Here is a 15,930-nt window from a genome sequence, read left to right on the forward strand (position 1 = left end):
ACTTTTAGCTGTTTTGAGGTGTGTATGTATGTGTGTATATATATATAATATATATGTATATACATATATATGCATGTATGTGTGCATATACATATATATATATGTAATATATTTTAAAAGGAAATCTAGGTTTTCTTTACCAAATTGAAGGCATAATTTAGAAACTACTATAAAGCTTAAAACAATGCTCTTGGTTGCTCTTGGCAGCTGGGTGGTGCAGTAGATAAAGCCCTGAATCTATAGTCAGGAAGACTGAGGTCAAATTTTACCTCAGACACTTACTAGCTGTGTGACCCTGGACAAGTCACTTAACTTCTGTTTGCCTCAGTCTCCTCAAATGCAAAATGGGAATAATAATAGCATCTACCTCCCAGGGTTGCTGTGAGGATCAAATGAGGTATTTATCTTAGCACAGTGTCTGGCACATAGCAGATGCTTAATAAATGCTTATTCCCTTTCCCCTCTCTCCTTGGCAGATTGTTGTGGAGACCTAAGTCTGAAGGTCATTGGCAACTATTACTTGGCATACCCTATGGCACTTTTTTTTTTTAAATCTCGGGTCTATCTACCCTTGGGAATCTACGGATAGATTTCAAAGAGTCAGTGAATTTAAATGGGAAAAAAGGAATACATCTCTCTTTTCATTATCAACTAACTGAAATTGAGCTTTTGTTGAAGTATTGAAAAACATTACTCTTAGAAGAGGTCTGTAGGTTTCACCAGGCTGACAAAGGGTTTCATCACACCAAACCCCTATCCTAGGTCATTCTGATCTTAGGACAAAAATATGAGAGAAAATGAAAACCAAGACAGAATATTAGTCATTTATTTGTGGTTTTCAATAAATGCATAAAAATTGAACAGAACCTATAGAGTGTTGAAATTTGTGTCATGAGCCCAGAGTGTAAATTACTAGAGAACACATGGCCACAAGAATATGGTGAGTACTTTTGATCTGACCAAGTTTGTCTCATGAGGGAGACATTGAGACTTCATAGTAAAACTTTCAACTTTTCCAGATGAGAAAAATATGCCCCCCTCATCAGTAAATGAATTCCTTTTCTTGGGCAAGTATCTTGGCCTTTGGGGCTCAGTTTTACTTTCTGATGATTTGGACCATCATATTTTGCCAGCTTGGGTAAATCTCATAAAAATGGTGAAGAGAAAGGAATTGATCTTATATGAGATTGTCCTCTTGGGAAGCCAGCTTCTGCAAAGAGAGAATTAATGGAAAGCATTGTCACATTCTTCCTTACCTTACCTTCCTTTAAAGAAAAGGTATGGACAAAATCCTATCTTAAGGCCTCATGATCCACCTCTTCCTTCTTTGTCATCTTGACAGCTGTGAGAGATGGCATAATTGCTTATTTAACGATTTATTATGCATGTGGTATTTTTTCCCCTCATGATTTGGAACTTTCCAGTTCCCTTTTGACAACATACATTATATGCCCAAATAGTCTACTTTTTTAAAAAGTCTTCTTGTTTGGATATTAAAATGAAGTGAATTCTGAATTAGCATTACAATGAATATCAATTGGTATTTCAGGGGTGCCTATTGACTGGAATTAACCCTTATGTCTACCAGCACATAAGTGATTAAGTATCTGCTCTATCCTTCACTTGGTGAGGCCCTTACATCCAAACAGCACCCATTTGAAAGAAACGCTTTTTTTTTAACAAAATAATTTCAAGAATAGCTCTGACCACACATTGTGAAATGGAACTCCAGGAAATCCAAATGAGATGAACTGCTTTGCTTTCAGAAATGTCTCATTGTAACTCAAGTGGCTTTCTAAAGAACGAACTAAAATGCTTATGTGGGACTTGGGAGTGGGGGGAGGGGGGTTGTGTGTGGTGGGGAGGTGTTATGGATAACTCTGTGAAGTGCAGAACTACCACAAGCAAAAGAGAAACTTAGGACAACCATTGAGACAATCCAAGAAATTAAAAACACACACACACACACTTCAATCAAGTCTTCATACATTTCAAATGAAATTGGATTCTGTTTTTGTTTTTGATTTCTATTTATCTAGAAAGTTGTCTCACTTTTCCACTTTGCATATGAAATAATGAGTAGTAGATAAGTAGTGAGTAACATGGAATAATGGAGAGAGAGCTATCCTTGGAATCTGGACAACTTGTGTTCCAATCCAGATCTTGACACATACCAGCTGTGTGATCCATAGTAAGTCAATTAACCCCTATGGGTCTCAGTTTCCTCATTTTTAAAATAGGGGGTTAGACTAGATGACTTCTAAATTCCCATCTAGCCAGGGATGTGCTTTTAAGTGTTTAATAACTAGCTCATTGATGGGAAAAGTATGTATGACACTCTTTAAAATGGAATCTGCACTATTAACAATTTCTCCATCATTTTCTTATGTCTAGATAATCAACAAAACAATAAATCAAGCCCAGATTTGTAGTGTTTGCTGGTTTTCAAAGTGAAAATACTCACACTGAAACTTTAACAATCATCTCTTGTGAACAAGTACGAGTTGGCTCTAGCATTTAGCTCTAAATTTATGCTTCAATATTCTTATACGCCATTTTTCAGTGCTTATACTAGTCGCAAGCAAAATGATTCAAAAATATCAATTTGTGTCATAGTCATTGAAGACTCAATCCTTTGATAGAGGGATTCTTAAGCTTTACAAATATGTGTATGTGTGTATATAATATATATATAATATAAAATACACACATACATATATGCATATGTGTGTATCTATGTAGTATACATATCTATATGTCTATAAATTTCTATATATAGATATATAACATATACACAATATATATACACATACTACAATATATATACATATACATATATACAGTACATATACATATATACAATCTATATATAGATATATAGACATACAAATTGTACCCTTTAGCAGTCTGGTGAAGCCTATGGACCCTTTCTAAGAATAATTTTTTAATTGAATAAACTAGGTAGGATAATAAAAGAAAATAATTATATTGAAATATAATTATCAAAACATTTTGAACAACAAGCTCATGGAACCAAGGCTAAGAACCCACGCTTTTAAGTGGCATGATGAATTTGAATCACTAGGGATAATCTGCATTGGGGGGGATTGGGGGCATGAAATTGATTTTATCTGTGACCTTACAGTGATTCATCCTTATTTCAATAGCCAAGATGATCAAAATAACTGATACAATAAGCAAGAGATCAAGATCACTACTTTATTTCACTCTGTATCTTTGAGGCAATAGTATTCATGTTCTCCCTTACCTACTGGAAATTCAATTGATTCAGTTCAACAATAACGTGTTAGACTCCTACCATATGCAAGGCACTATGAAAGGGGTGAGACATCAAATTTCTGTGCTCAGAGTTTAAAATGTTAATGTTATAATTATAACAATAATCAGTATTATTATATTCTATATCATCATTATTATTCAATACTTTAGAGACTTACAATTTCATTAGAGTAAGTACTCCCTCCACTACTGCATATTACAATCAATCCCTCCACATCTTAGTTCACAGGGTTAGAGAAGAGGACACAGCCTCGGGGAGCAGCCACACTTAGGAATCAAGAGGGAGACTATGAAGCAGGGAAGGAGATCCGGAAGGAAGTTAGCCAGGTGGAAAGAGAATTGGGAGAGAACAATGTCATAAGAGCCAAGGGAGCAGAGAATGTCCAGAAAGAAGTGTTATGCAACAATATCTATTGATACTGAAAGGTCAATAAGGATGATTGAGAAACTACAATTAACTGTGACAATTACTTTTGACCTTGGAAAAAAAAGAGTTGGAGTAGAGTTTTAGGGCTGGAAGTTTGATGGCTGTAGAGTGAATGAGTGAGTGATAAGGAAGTGGAGACAGCAAATATAGACTATTCATTATTAAGGAGAAGAGAAAAACAGAATAATACCTAAAAAGGAAGTTAAAATTAAAAAATTTGGTTTTTGTTTTATTTTTAGAATAATAAAAACCTAAACCTTTTAAGGGAAAGCAAAGAACAGTCCTCAAAGAGGAAGATAATGAATTTGATAGAGAAGAAATGATTAATAGATTAAGATTCCAAAAGAGATAGGACAGAATGGGATGAAGATCATGAATGGAAGAAGTGCAATGATTTACAAGGAGGAAAGCTATCTCATCCTCTGAGAATGGTGGGAAGAAGGAGAAAAGGAAAGGCTTCTGAGGTATGAGTACATTCTTATCAGTCCCAATAATTGCAATAAATAGGTGATAAAGTTCGAAAGAGGGAGGGTGGGAGTGAAAGACAAAGGGAGAGGAGAGTGAGAGAGAAAGAGGGGGTCTGAGAGACAGAAAGAGGCAAGGGGGAGCAAAAAGAGAGAGAGATAGACAGAGAGAGACAAAGTGGTAGGGTACAATTGGGGGTTCAAGTGAGAATGAAAGATTTGGAATAGTGGCCTTTGGTAATGTGATAGGGAGTCAGAGATGAATAACATAACTAATTAGCAGCACAATATCCAACCCCAGTCTGTCTTCTGAGTGTCAGTCTTACATCACTTACAACATTTCCAAAACTGAATTCATTATCTTTATCCTGTTCCCCAACCCTTTCCTCTTCCAAATTTTCCTACTTCAGTTGAATGCAACCACCTTTCTTCTAGTTTCTAAGGCTTATAACTGCAGCTTTATTGACTCTTCACTCTCTCCTACCCCACATATAGTTACCAATTGTTCCATTTCTACCTTCACCACATTTCTCACAGTTGACTTTGTCTTTCCACTCACAGAACAACCACCTTAGCTCATGCCCTCATCACCGCTTGTCTAAATTATTGCAACAGCCTCTTTATTGGTTTCCCTGTATCCAGTCTTCAGCTATCAACTCCAGTTGATCCAGATGATATTTTCAAAGTAATTTTCCTTAAGCACTTAAACACAAATGTTACCATGTGATTCCTACACAACTGGTTCCACTGACTCCACATTACCTCTGGGATAAAATATAAACTTCTTTGTTTAGTTTGGGTTTTCTTGTATTATTTTCTCTGTTTATTTTTTAAAACTCAACACAACCCATGACCAACCTCATTTTCTAGCCCCAGTGGACATTGCTCCTTCCCATACTCTATGATCCAGACAAAATGGTCTTCTCTCCATTCCCCACACATGACAATCAGTCAATAAGCATTTATTAAGCATTTACTACATGTCAGGCACTGTGCCAAGTGCTAGGTAGACAAAGAAGGATATTTCCCATCTTAAGGACTATTCTACATGCTCAGAATGCATTCCCCTTGCCTCATAGAGTCCCATTCTTCCTTTAAGACATAGCTCAGATAATATCTGCATATACCTCCCAATCTCCCAAATGCTAGTGTCCTGCCCAAAATACCTTATATTTAACTACTTTACCATATAACATATATATATACATATATATATACACACCCCTGTATATATATACATTCATTTTGTAGCTATGCTGCATTGTATGTATATATGTGTGTGTGCGTGTGTGTGTGTATGTTAACTTCATCATTAGAATATTAGAACGTAGGGAGTTTCATTATTTATACTTGCATAGTGCTCAGCACAAAGTAGCTTAATAAATACTTATTGGTTAGTTGATGGATTGACTGATTACTGGTAGTTCAGTTTGGAGAGATGGCAAAGTCTGTGGTTCAATGAAACAGAGTGGAAAGGAGTTTTATAGAAGTCAAAGGGTCAATAAATTGAGATGTTGTGAAAAATAACTTTGGCATTGTCCTCATATACAACTGGGTCAACCAAAGTGGAGTTGAGTCAATGTTCAGTAGCAAAATAAAATCCACAACTCTAATCATTTGACTAAACTGACCATTGAATTCAGTCAATATCTTCATATATATATATATATATATATATATATATATATATATATATATACACACACATATACAACCATAAAAACCTGAAGTTTCTAAATTATTTGGAGTTTTTCAAAGATTGGAACCATCACCAATGATGATGTTATTATATTCAGAGCATATTATTTCTATAGCCTATTTCTAAATTTTTGCAGATACAATGTACAGCAGGAAAGAATTTATTTATGACTAGGCAATATGTTAGTTCATGGTATCATAGATTTGGAGATGGAAGAAACCTTAGAGGTTATCTAGTCTGAGGCCAAGAGAGGTAAAGTGACTTATCTAAGATCTCATAGGTAGTTAGTGGCAGAGCCAGGAATCAAACCCAGATCCTTTAACGTCAAATTCAGCAGTCCCTTTACTATCTGTCTCCCTTCTAGTTGCCCTTAAATTGGTATTCACATTTTGTATCAGGCTTCTTCTGACTTGAATTCATACCTTTCCTAAACAATTATGCTTGAGAGGCAGCCTGGGATAAGGGATAGCAGGCCAATTATGGAATTAGGGAGATGTGGATTCAAGTCCTGACACAGACACATACTAGTTATTTGAACACAGACAAATCTCATAACCTCTCAATACCCCTGGGCAACTTTAAGGCTATAAATTACAGACTAGTTGCTGATTTCTATCAGTGAAAAATTCTCACTCTGAGAGTTCTTTTATTAGTATTTCATTTGTGTGGCGATAGTTATACCCTACCTCAGGGGTTCTTACAGTTTTCATTTATCATGGATCCCTTTAGAAGTCTGATGAGGCCTATAAACTCCCTATGCAGAATAATGACTTTAAATGCATAAAATAAAATACATAGAATTGCAAACCAAAGGTTAAAGTAAAGTTTTCCCATCCAAGTTTATGGACCTATTGACATCTATATGCATATCTTTTGGGGACGTCAGTGGATTCCAAGTTAAGAACTCCTGCTCCACTCTGTGTCATTATGGAATGGGGTCAGATTGTGAAGAGCTTTAGAAGTCAGAAACTTCATCTTTGATCCTAATCACAATTCACTTTGAGTGGAATCATTTCACAGTAGAAAGCTACTCTCTGTATCTACTATTTGGGGCCAAAGTTACCTCATATATATTCATTGTCCTTTTGTTGTTCTTCAGTCCTTTCCATCCTGTCCAACTGTTCATGACCCCAGTTGGGGTTTTCTTGGCAAAGACAGTAGAGTGGCTTGCATTTCCTTCTCCAGCTCATTTTACAGTTGAGGAAACTGATGTAAACTAGGTTAAGTGACTTACCCAGGGTCACACAGCTAGTTAGTGTCTGAGATCAGATTTAAACTTAGGGAGATGAGTCTTCCTGACTCCAGGCCTGGCACTCTATCCACTGCACCACTTAGCTTTCCTTTATCGACCCTCGGGCTTTTTTAAAGGTAAAGGGTATTTGTGGTTGTGAAAGCTTGCACCCCATGTTCCCATGAAATGTTGTTAGCTTCACAAAAGGATGCAGGAAGAATGAGCTTGTTTAATCATGTAACTTGCTCATGTCTCTACTGGAACTGGCACACAGCGGGGAGTGGGAGGAATGTTGATTTCCAGCAGTCCACAGGTGCGTGGGGGAAAGGATTCACCCAAACCCCAGGGGCCCTTGGTTTAAATACTTGATTCACCTGCCAAATTACTGCAAACCTGCCAAGTTTCTAGACTCTAAAAACCTAGCTCAACCCAAAAAAACATCCCCCTCTTCCCACCTGCAGGGAGGTCCACAACATTAGGCATAGTAAGTCAAGTTTGCCCTTCAAACAGTCCCAGGGAAAGCATTTGTGCCTTTGGGGCAGAATTCACTAACCTTTAGAAGGGCAATAAAGACAACTACAAAGCATCAGGGTGTAGCCCTTCTCTTCAAAACTGGAATCAGGTGAGGATATAAAGCAAGCTTCCATATCAGAGAAATGCAGGTCTTTTTTGAACAGGGTGGGGCACAGTTACCTACCATAAATTTTTAATGAATTATTTTTAAAGCTCGATGTAATTCCATTATTGGTCTAACATTACTCCTTTCATAGCGAGGAGTTACTTCATTTTTGGCAGTGTTTGAACTCAGCACAAGGCATAGATGTGACCAGTTAGGAAGTACATGAACTGCATTTGGCTCTAGTAAGATGCGAGTTCGGATCCTTATTCATTTCCATTAATTTTTCAGTTAACGGGGGCAGGGTGGAAAGTAGGCCAGATTATACTCTTAAATATGGAATTTTATGTATTTGCATAGTACAAGTTTTTATTTTACTAGAAAAACATGGTCATTAAATCTCATTTAAAAATATAATTATGGGAAGAGTGAACTGACTGCTTGGAAAAATTCGGGTTTGTCCAAACTCTTAAAGGCAGAGAATCCAGAATTTTCTCAAGGTTTGGAGTAGCAGAGAGACCACTGGATTTGGAACCAAAGATCCCAACTCTGGAACCAACTTCCCTGTGTATGACTTTGAGCAAGTCATTTCCCTTTTCTGGCCTCCACTTCCTCATCTGTAAAATGAGAATTAGCAACCATGATTCCAGAAAACTAGTGATGAAGCATACTACCCATCTCCCACCAGAGAGGTGATGGACTTGGTGTACAGATTGAGACAGTTCTAAATATAGCCAATGTGGGGATTTGTTTTGCCTGACTATATGTGTGTTACAAGGGTTTTGTTTTCCTTGGCCAGGTGGCCACACCCCAATACCTGAAGAATTAGATTGGGGGATGGGAGGGAAAAATAGATTTTTGTTCATTGAAAAAAGTTATATTAATTTTTTAAAAAATAAAATGAGGGTTGAACTAGATAAACACAATGTTTCTTTTCGATACTGAATCTTTGGTCTTATGAGACCTCATTTTTCCAAATCTATACAAGCACTTTAACAAGAAATATTCTAAGTATTGATTGTTCTACATTGGAATGCATCTTTAACTTGGTGTGATTTTGTAGGAATCAACTTATCACAGTGTTTTAGCATGACAGATCCTGAGTAATATCAGTGTATTTCTTTCAGCAATTTGTGCTTCCACTCCCTACACAAATGCCAAAAGAGGTCCAAAAAGCCAATGAAAAGAAGAATGCCTTCAAAAGCAGAATTGGCCAAATGCAAAAGGAAGTCCAAAAGCCCACTGAAGAAAATACTTCCTCAAACATTAGAATGGAACAAATGGAAACTAGTGACTTTATGAGAAATCAAGACATTGTAAAACAAAACCAAAAGAATAAAAAAAATAGAAGACAATGTGAAATATCTCATGGGAAAAACAACTGACCTGGAAAATAGATCCAGGAGAGATAATTTAAAAATTGTTGTACTACCTGAAAGCCATGATCAAAAAAAGAGTCTAGACATCATCTTTAAGAAATTATCAAGGAAAACTGCCCTGATATTCTAGAACCAGAAGGCAAAATAGAAATTGAAAGAATCCACTGATCACCTATAGAAAGAGATACCAAAAGGAAAGCTCCTAGTAATATTATAGCCAAATTCCAGGTCAAGGAGAAAATATTGCAAGCAGCCAGAAAGAAACAATTCAAGTATTGTGGAAACACAATCAGTATAACACAAGATTTAGCAACTTTTACATTAAGGGATCAAAGGACTTGAAATAGGATATCCTGGAGGTCAAAGGAGCCAGGACTAACACCAAAAATCACCTACCCAGTAAAACTGAGTATAATCCTTCAGGGGAAAAATGGATATTCAGTGAACTAGAGGACTTTCAGGCATTCTTGATGAAAAGACCAGAGCTGAATAGAACATTTGACTTTCAAATACAAGACTCAAGAGAAACATGAAAAGGTAAACAGGAAAGAGAAATCATAAGAGACTTATATAGAGAGACAGAGGGCACAGGGTGAGTTGAATATGAAGAGATGATACATAAAAAATAAAATTAAGGGATCAAAGAGGATTATACTGGGAGAAAGAGAAAGGGAGAGGTAGAGTGGGGTAAATTATCTTATAGAAGAGGCTAGAAAAAGCTTTTACAGTGGAGAGGAAGAGGGGGCAGATGAGAGGGAATGAGTGAATCTTATTCTCATCAGATTTGGCTTAAGGAGGGAATAACATAATCAACTGGGTATGGAAATCTATCTTACCCTACAGGAAAATATCAAGGAAATGGATAAGAAAGGGGAGATGATAGAAAGGACAGCAGATTGGGGGAGGGGGTAATCAGAAGCAACTACTTTTGAGGAGGGACAGGGTCAAAGGAGAGAATAGAATAAGTGGGGGGCAGGATAGGATGGAGGGAAATATAATTAGTCTTTACTACATGACTATTATGGAAGTATTTTGCATGACTACACATGTGTAACCTATATCAAATTGCTTGCCTTCTCAATGAGGGTGGGTGGGGAGGGAGGAAGGGAGAGAATTTGGAACTCAAAGTTTTAAAAACACATGTTAAAAATTGTTTTTACATGCAACTGGGAAATAAGATGTACAGACAATGGGATATAGAAATCTATCCTGCCCTACAGGAAAACAGAAGGCGAAGGGAATAAGAGAAGGGGGGATAATAAAAGGGAGGACAGATTGGGGGAAGTGGTATGCAGAATGCATGCTGTCTTGGGGTGGGGGGAGGGATAAATGGGGAGAAAAATTGGAACTCAAAATTTTGTGGAAGTGAATGTTCAAAACTAGAAATGAATTAATTAGTTAATTTTTTAAAATTAACAAAAAAAGAAAACCAGTGACATCATGGGTTAATGTCTTGATGTGGGCATGATTTAAGTGAGGCACAGCTACCCAAAGTCAACAGCCTTACTCTTTTCCAGAATCATTGAAGTCTAATGGCAAGACAAAAGTCAGTACCACTGGCTATGGCCCAGGATGCCATGAGTAACCTTAGCATCTTCTACATCTGACCGAGCTCTAAGTACTCTACAGCACCTGCTTAAGCTGCCTTCAAGACTGTTTGAACAAATTGTTCTCATCTGCCCGTTCCACCAGGGGAAGTCTTCACATGCTTGGGAAAGATACCCCCCTAATTCACCAATGGCTTTGAGGCCTGTTGGTTGCCCTCAACTTGGTTTAGCCCATCAGCCAATGAGAGTTGGGTAACAGGTGGAGACCAAAGGGAGATAAGTAGCCGTGAAAAGGACTTACCAAGTTCTCACACCAGAAGTTTCCATCCTCTCTGAACATCCCATACACCCCAGGATCCATTTATCATCCTGATAATGATTACAAAGACATTAATCAACAATACATGGTGATAATTGGACTTCAAGTTTTACAAAGCACTTTAACGTTCTCTCATTTGCTCCTTACAACAATCCTATGAGGTAGGTGCTATTATTATTCCCCTTTTACAGATGAAGAAACTGAGCCTGGGAGAGCTGAAGTGATGTACTGTACACTACTAGTAAGAGTTCCAGGTGGAATTTATATTCAAGTCTTCCTGACTCCAAATCCAGCACAACATCCATTATGAAATTTTCCTCGGATGTTAGATGCAGATGGATTTTTAGAGATATTTTAATCCACATACCTCACTTTACAGATTATGAAACTGAGAACCAGAGAAGTAAATGGGCTCGTCCCAAGTTGACATAGCTAGTGAGTGGTAGAGGGATGATTTTTCAGGGATGGCAATAATAATAATAATAATAAAACTTTGCACCAAATTGTCGTCAAGTATTGATTAGAGTCTAGACCAAAGGTGTCAAAGTAGACAACCACAGGAGCATGGGCAAATCTACTGAGTGAAGACCAAACCAGTTTAAAATGTAATTGGGAAATATTTAACAATATAAAATTTAAAAACAATTTAAAACAGAAAATGTTAAGTTGTGGTTTTCTATATCAACATGGCACCCTTAGCGATCAGTTTCTATTTATATTTGACAACACTGATCTAGATTTCCTAGGTCTCTTCCAACTCAGAGATTCTGTCATATCAAATCTTGGCACCTAATCCCCTACCATTTCAACTGCTTCATACCACCTCTCTGTTGCTCCTTCTATAGACAGTCAGTATTTATTGCTACTCAGTTTACCTGTCATAAGCCTATGCTACTGTCTATAAATTAACTTATTATAAACATATTTTCCTAAGAAGATCAGATTATCACAAAAAATCACAACTGTTACCCACTAAGTTAGTCACTGAACTAGGATTCATTTTTTTATTTTTATTTTATGTAATAAAATAAGTATTTCCATGGCATGGTACAACAAAGATGATTGCACATGAAACTCCAAATCTATTATATACAATTTGCTATTCCTTTTAAATATATGATAAAGTTATCTTGTAAATTTCTTTTTTATCTTTGTCTTTTCCTTTTTATTCTTCCTTCCCCTTCTTTCCACCCTAGAGATGGCTACCATTAGACACAAATAAGTATACACACATACATATACACATATACATACTCATATATATATAATTATTCTGTACATATTTCCATTTATCAGTTCTTTCTCTTTCTTCATATGTAGTATGTGGTTGTATATTTCTTCATATGTCCTTTATAGTTAATTTGGGTATTTATATGATTTATTAAGCACCAACTGTGTATAAGGTGTTGTACTAAATGGATACTTTGAGTGCAGGAAATGTCTTGTATTTGTACCCTGAGTGGTAGCAAGGTATGAATACCCATTAAGTTCTTAATAAATTAATTTTGACTGACTAATTAATATCTGATTTTGGTATGCTGTTTCTATAGGGCAACTAGGTCGCACAGTACATAAAGCACTAGATCTGGAATCAGAAAAATCTGAGTTCAAATACAGCCTTAGACATATACTGTTACATAATTCTGAATAAGTCACTTAACCTCTGCCTCAGTTTCCTCATCTATAAAAAAAGTAAAAATAGCACCCACCTCCCATGTTTGTTGTGAAGATGCAATGAGATAATATTTGTAAAGAACTTGCAAACCTTAAAGCACTATGTAAATGCTACCTATTATTTATGATGATGATGATGATTTCTATGTGGTATACTTCAAAAGTTTTTATTAAGAGTCTCCTTTGTACTAGGTATCATAATAGTCTCTGAGGACACAAAGACAGAAAATTTATATAGTCTCTGCTTCTGAGGAGTTTTGCATTTTGGAGGTAATTGGAGTTAAGTGACTTGCCCAGGGTCACACAGCTAGTAAGTGTCTGAGGCTGGATTTGAACTTAGGTCCTCCTGACTCTAGTGACAGTGCTCTATCCACTGTGCCACGTAGCTGCCCCACCTTTTTAGGGGATGGGCATATTTATGTGTATACAAGGTGTAAGGGGAATGTTAATCGGATTGTCTCTAAGTCAGACAAGGCCTTACTCCCAAAGATAAGGCAAAGCCCCTGAAAGAAGCTCACAGCCCCAATGATCCCAAGAGAGTTTGAGGCACAACAAGGTCAGTTTGGCTGGATCAGAGAGTGCAAAAAGGGGAGAAATGTACAATACAGTTAAATAGTAATGCCAGGTGGTGAAGAGCTTTTAATGACAACTGGAAGAGATTTCATTTCATGCCGGAGGTAATAGGAAGCCACTGGAGCTTATCAAAAAGGGGCATGATGTGTCAGAACTCTGCTTTTAGAATATTCATCAACCATTGTGTAGAGAACAGATTAGGGAAGGAAGGAAGAGACTGAAGCCAGGAGACCAACAAGCAGGCTATTGCAAAGTCCAGGTGAGAGTCAAAGAGGGTTTGAAGTCGAATCCCTATGGAAGTGGAGAGGTGCTGCAACGGTAGAATCAGCAATACTTGGTGACTGATTGAACATATAAAGTAAGGCATATTTAAGAGTCCGTGATTGTTCTAACCATTGTACAAAGAAGGATCATGGTGGCACCATCCAAATTGGACTGACCATCTGATTGACCCATTCATTGTTCCTGAAGTCAATCTGCAAAGACTTGATCCAGCTCAGTGTGAAGAAGTAGGTATAGAATTAAAAATTAACTACAATCCTGACTCAGCTTCCCTTCAAGATCTCTGATCCAATAGTTTGCAGGCCAAGCAAGCAAAAGTTTTAGTTTAGTTTAAAGAGGCACCATCAGGAAATCTTGCTGAAAGCTAGTGTCTCACTGGAGCAGGTTTCTCATCATACTGCTCGATCTTTTGACAGCATTTTTTATTCCAGTTGGCTCCCAACATGTATTTTTGGGGTGTTAAGCAAATGACATATGGGTGTGAGAGTTCAGTGTTAAATTAGACACCCACATATATCACTAATAGTCAAAACTTGCTGAACTCTTCTAGAAAAGGAAGATTTTCTATTTTCCTCAGTGTTTTAATTGCAAGGAAAATGGTTATTTCAGCATTCAAAATTCCTTTGGCTCCTGCTAATGTCAGGGATATTTAATTTAAGGATCTTTCAGGATAAGCTGATAGTTGTGGTATTTAACAAATGATGACCAAATGTAGAGCTAATAATGTTAAAACTATCAGTGTTCTCCTACCCATGAAAATATGTTGTCCGTGACTCAAAATAGCAATTCTCCTTTATGGAGATACACATTTATATGGACAATATTAGCCAGATTAGCAAGATTAGCAGAAATAACTATGTCACAAAATTCAAAGCAGTGAGCTAGTCAATGAAAACACATTTACTCGCAGTGTCAGGGCCTTCTGACTCAGGTTATCTATACTTTTTCACAGTCTCATTTATACTATCAATCCACTTTGCTTCCTTCCCCTTGATACCTTCTTTCCCACGTTGATGAGTTCCTTCCAGAACCTTTATTTTGAAGGACCAGCCATCTTTCACTCTCCAGACTTTTCACAATGCCCCTTCTAGGGTCCCCATACCTCCATATGGTTCCTTTGCTTTTCAGCTCTCTTTTATGAATTGTATTGCCTCTGTTAGAATACAAGCTTGTAAGATCAGGAACTATTTTTCTTCTTGCCTACATTATGTTCCTAGTAATTTGCATATAGTAAGAGCCAAATAAGAGTTAATTAACTGTTGACGGAACTCTTTAAGAACTTTTTTTTTTTTACTTTTTTTGTTTGCAGTCTCCCTCTTTAGATTGGAACTACTTGAGGGCAGATGTTTTGCCTCCTTTTGTATCCTTAGTACTCAGCATAACGCTTGGCATATAGTAGGCACTTAATAAATGTTTATTGATAATGATTGATTGATTGACTTGATTGAAAGCAAAGCAAAATTATTGTTTATACAAGTACAGTTACTAACAAATAGTAACAGATTTAGGTAACAAGATAATGACAATTTCCCCCACTTTTTCCTTTTTTAAAAAGAAAGTTTGTTTTAGATGCAGAAACATAAGCTTCTAGAGTCTGACCTTAGGATTCAGGGTCACCTGACAGTCCTCAAGATCCCTTTTGTCAGACAAAGCAGAATGTTAACAAATTTATTTCAAAGATTGAAGCACTTCTCATTCAAGATGTGAGAGATCCAAGAAATTAAACAAGTAATGAGTATTAATTAACCACTTTCTATGCAAGCAAAGTTATGCTTGTACTATGGGAGATAAAGAGATTATGACCTAACTCTCACCCTCCAGGAGCTTACAGTCTCCTTGAAGAGAAATCATTTACACATATGAAAAAACAAAGAACAATATAATATAGTATATTATGAAGAACTAAATTGTGTGACACAGAATCTAAGTGCTAAAAGGAGCTTAAACATAGTACATCCCAAACACTATGTATAAATACTCCCTTATTTTTACCAAGAAATTATCACATATTTTTTATAAAACAATCTACAAAATAATAGTCTTAGTTAATGTTATACAAATATTATCAAGAATTTTTTTAACACTTTCTGTAACATGAAAATCTCATCAACCTTAAGTGCTTACCAGCCTTGAGCCTTTGACTCAATTCCATATTCATACCTTAGTCACATACCACAATATAGAAAATAAATCCAAGTATTGTGAGAACTCTGATTTATCTAATGTCTTGATGGAAAACTATTTAAAAGGCTCTTTTTACACATTAATTTCAAGAATAATTCATATAAAACACAACATCTTCTAGGGAGACAGTTTAACTAGGCTATAAGTCTGCCTAGGCTTACATGCCTTGTCATTCCTCCTGAAGAAAGCTCAGTTTGACTTTAAAATCAAAGAAAAAGTCATAACAAAATACTAT

Source organism: Phascolarctos cinereus, unplaced genomic scaffold (genome assembly GCF_003287225.1).
Source record: "Phascolarctos cinereus isolate Bilbo 61053 unplaced genomic scaffold, phaCin_HiC Scaffold_726;HRSCAF=1367, whole genome shotgun sequence".
NCBI classification, from domain to species: Eukaryota; Metazoa; Chordata; class Mammalia; order Diprotodontia; family Phascolarctidae; genus Phascolarctos; species Phascolarctos cinereus.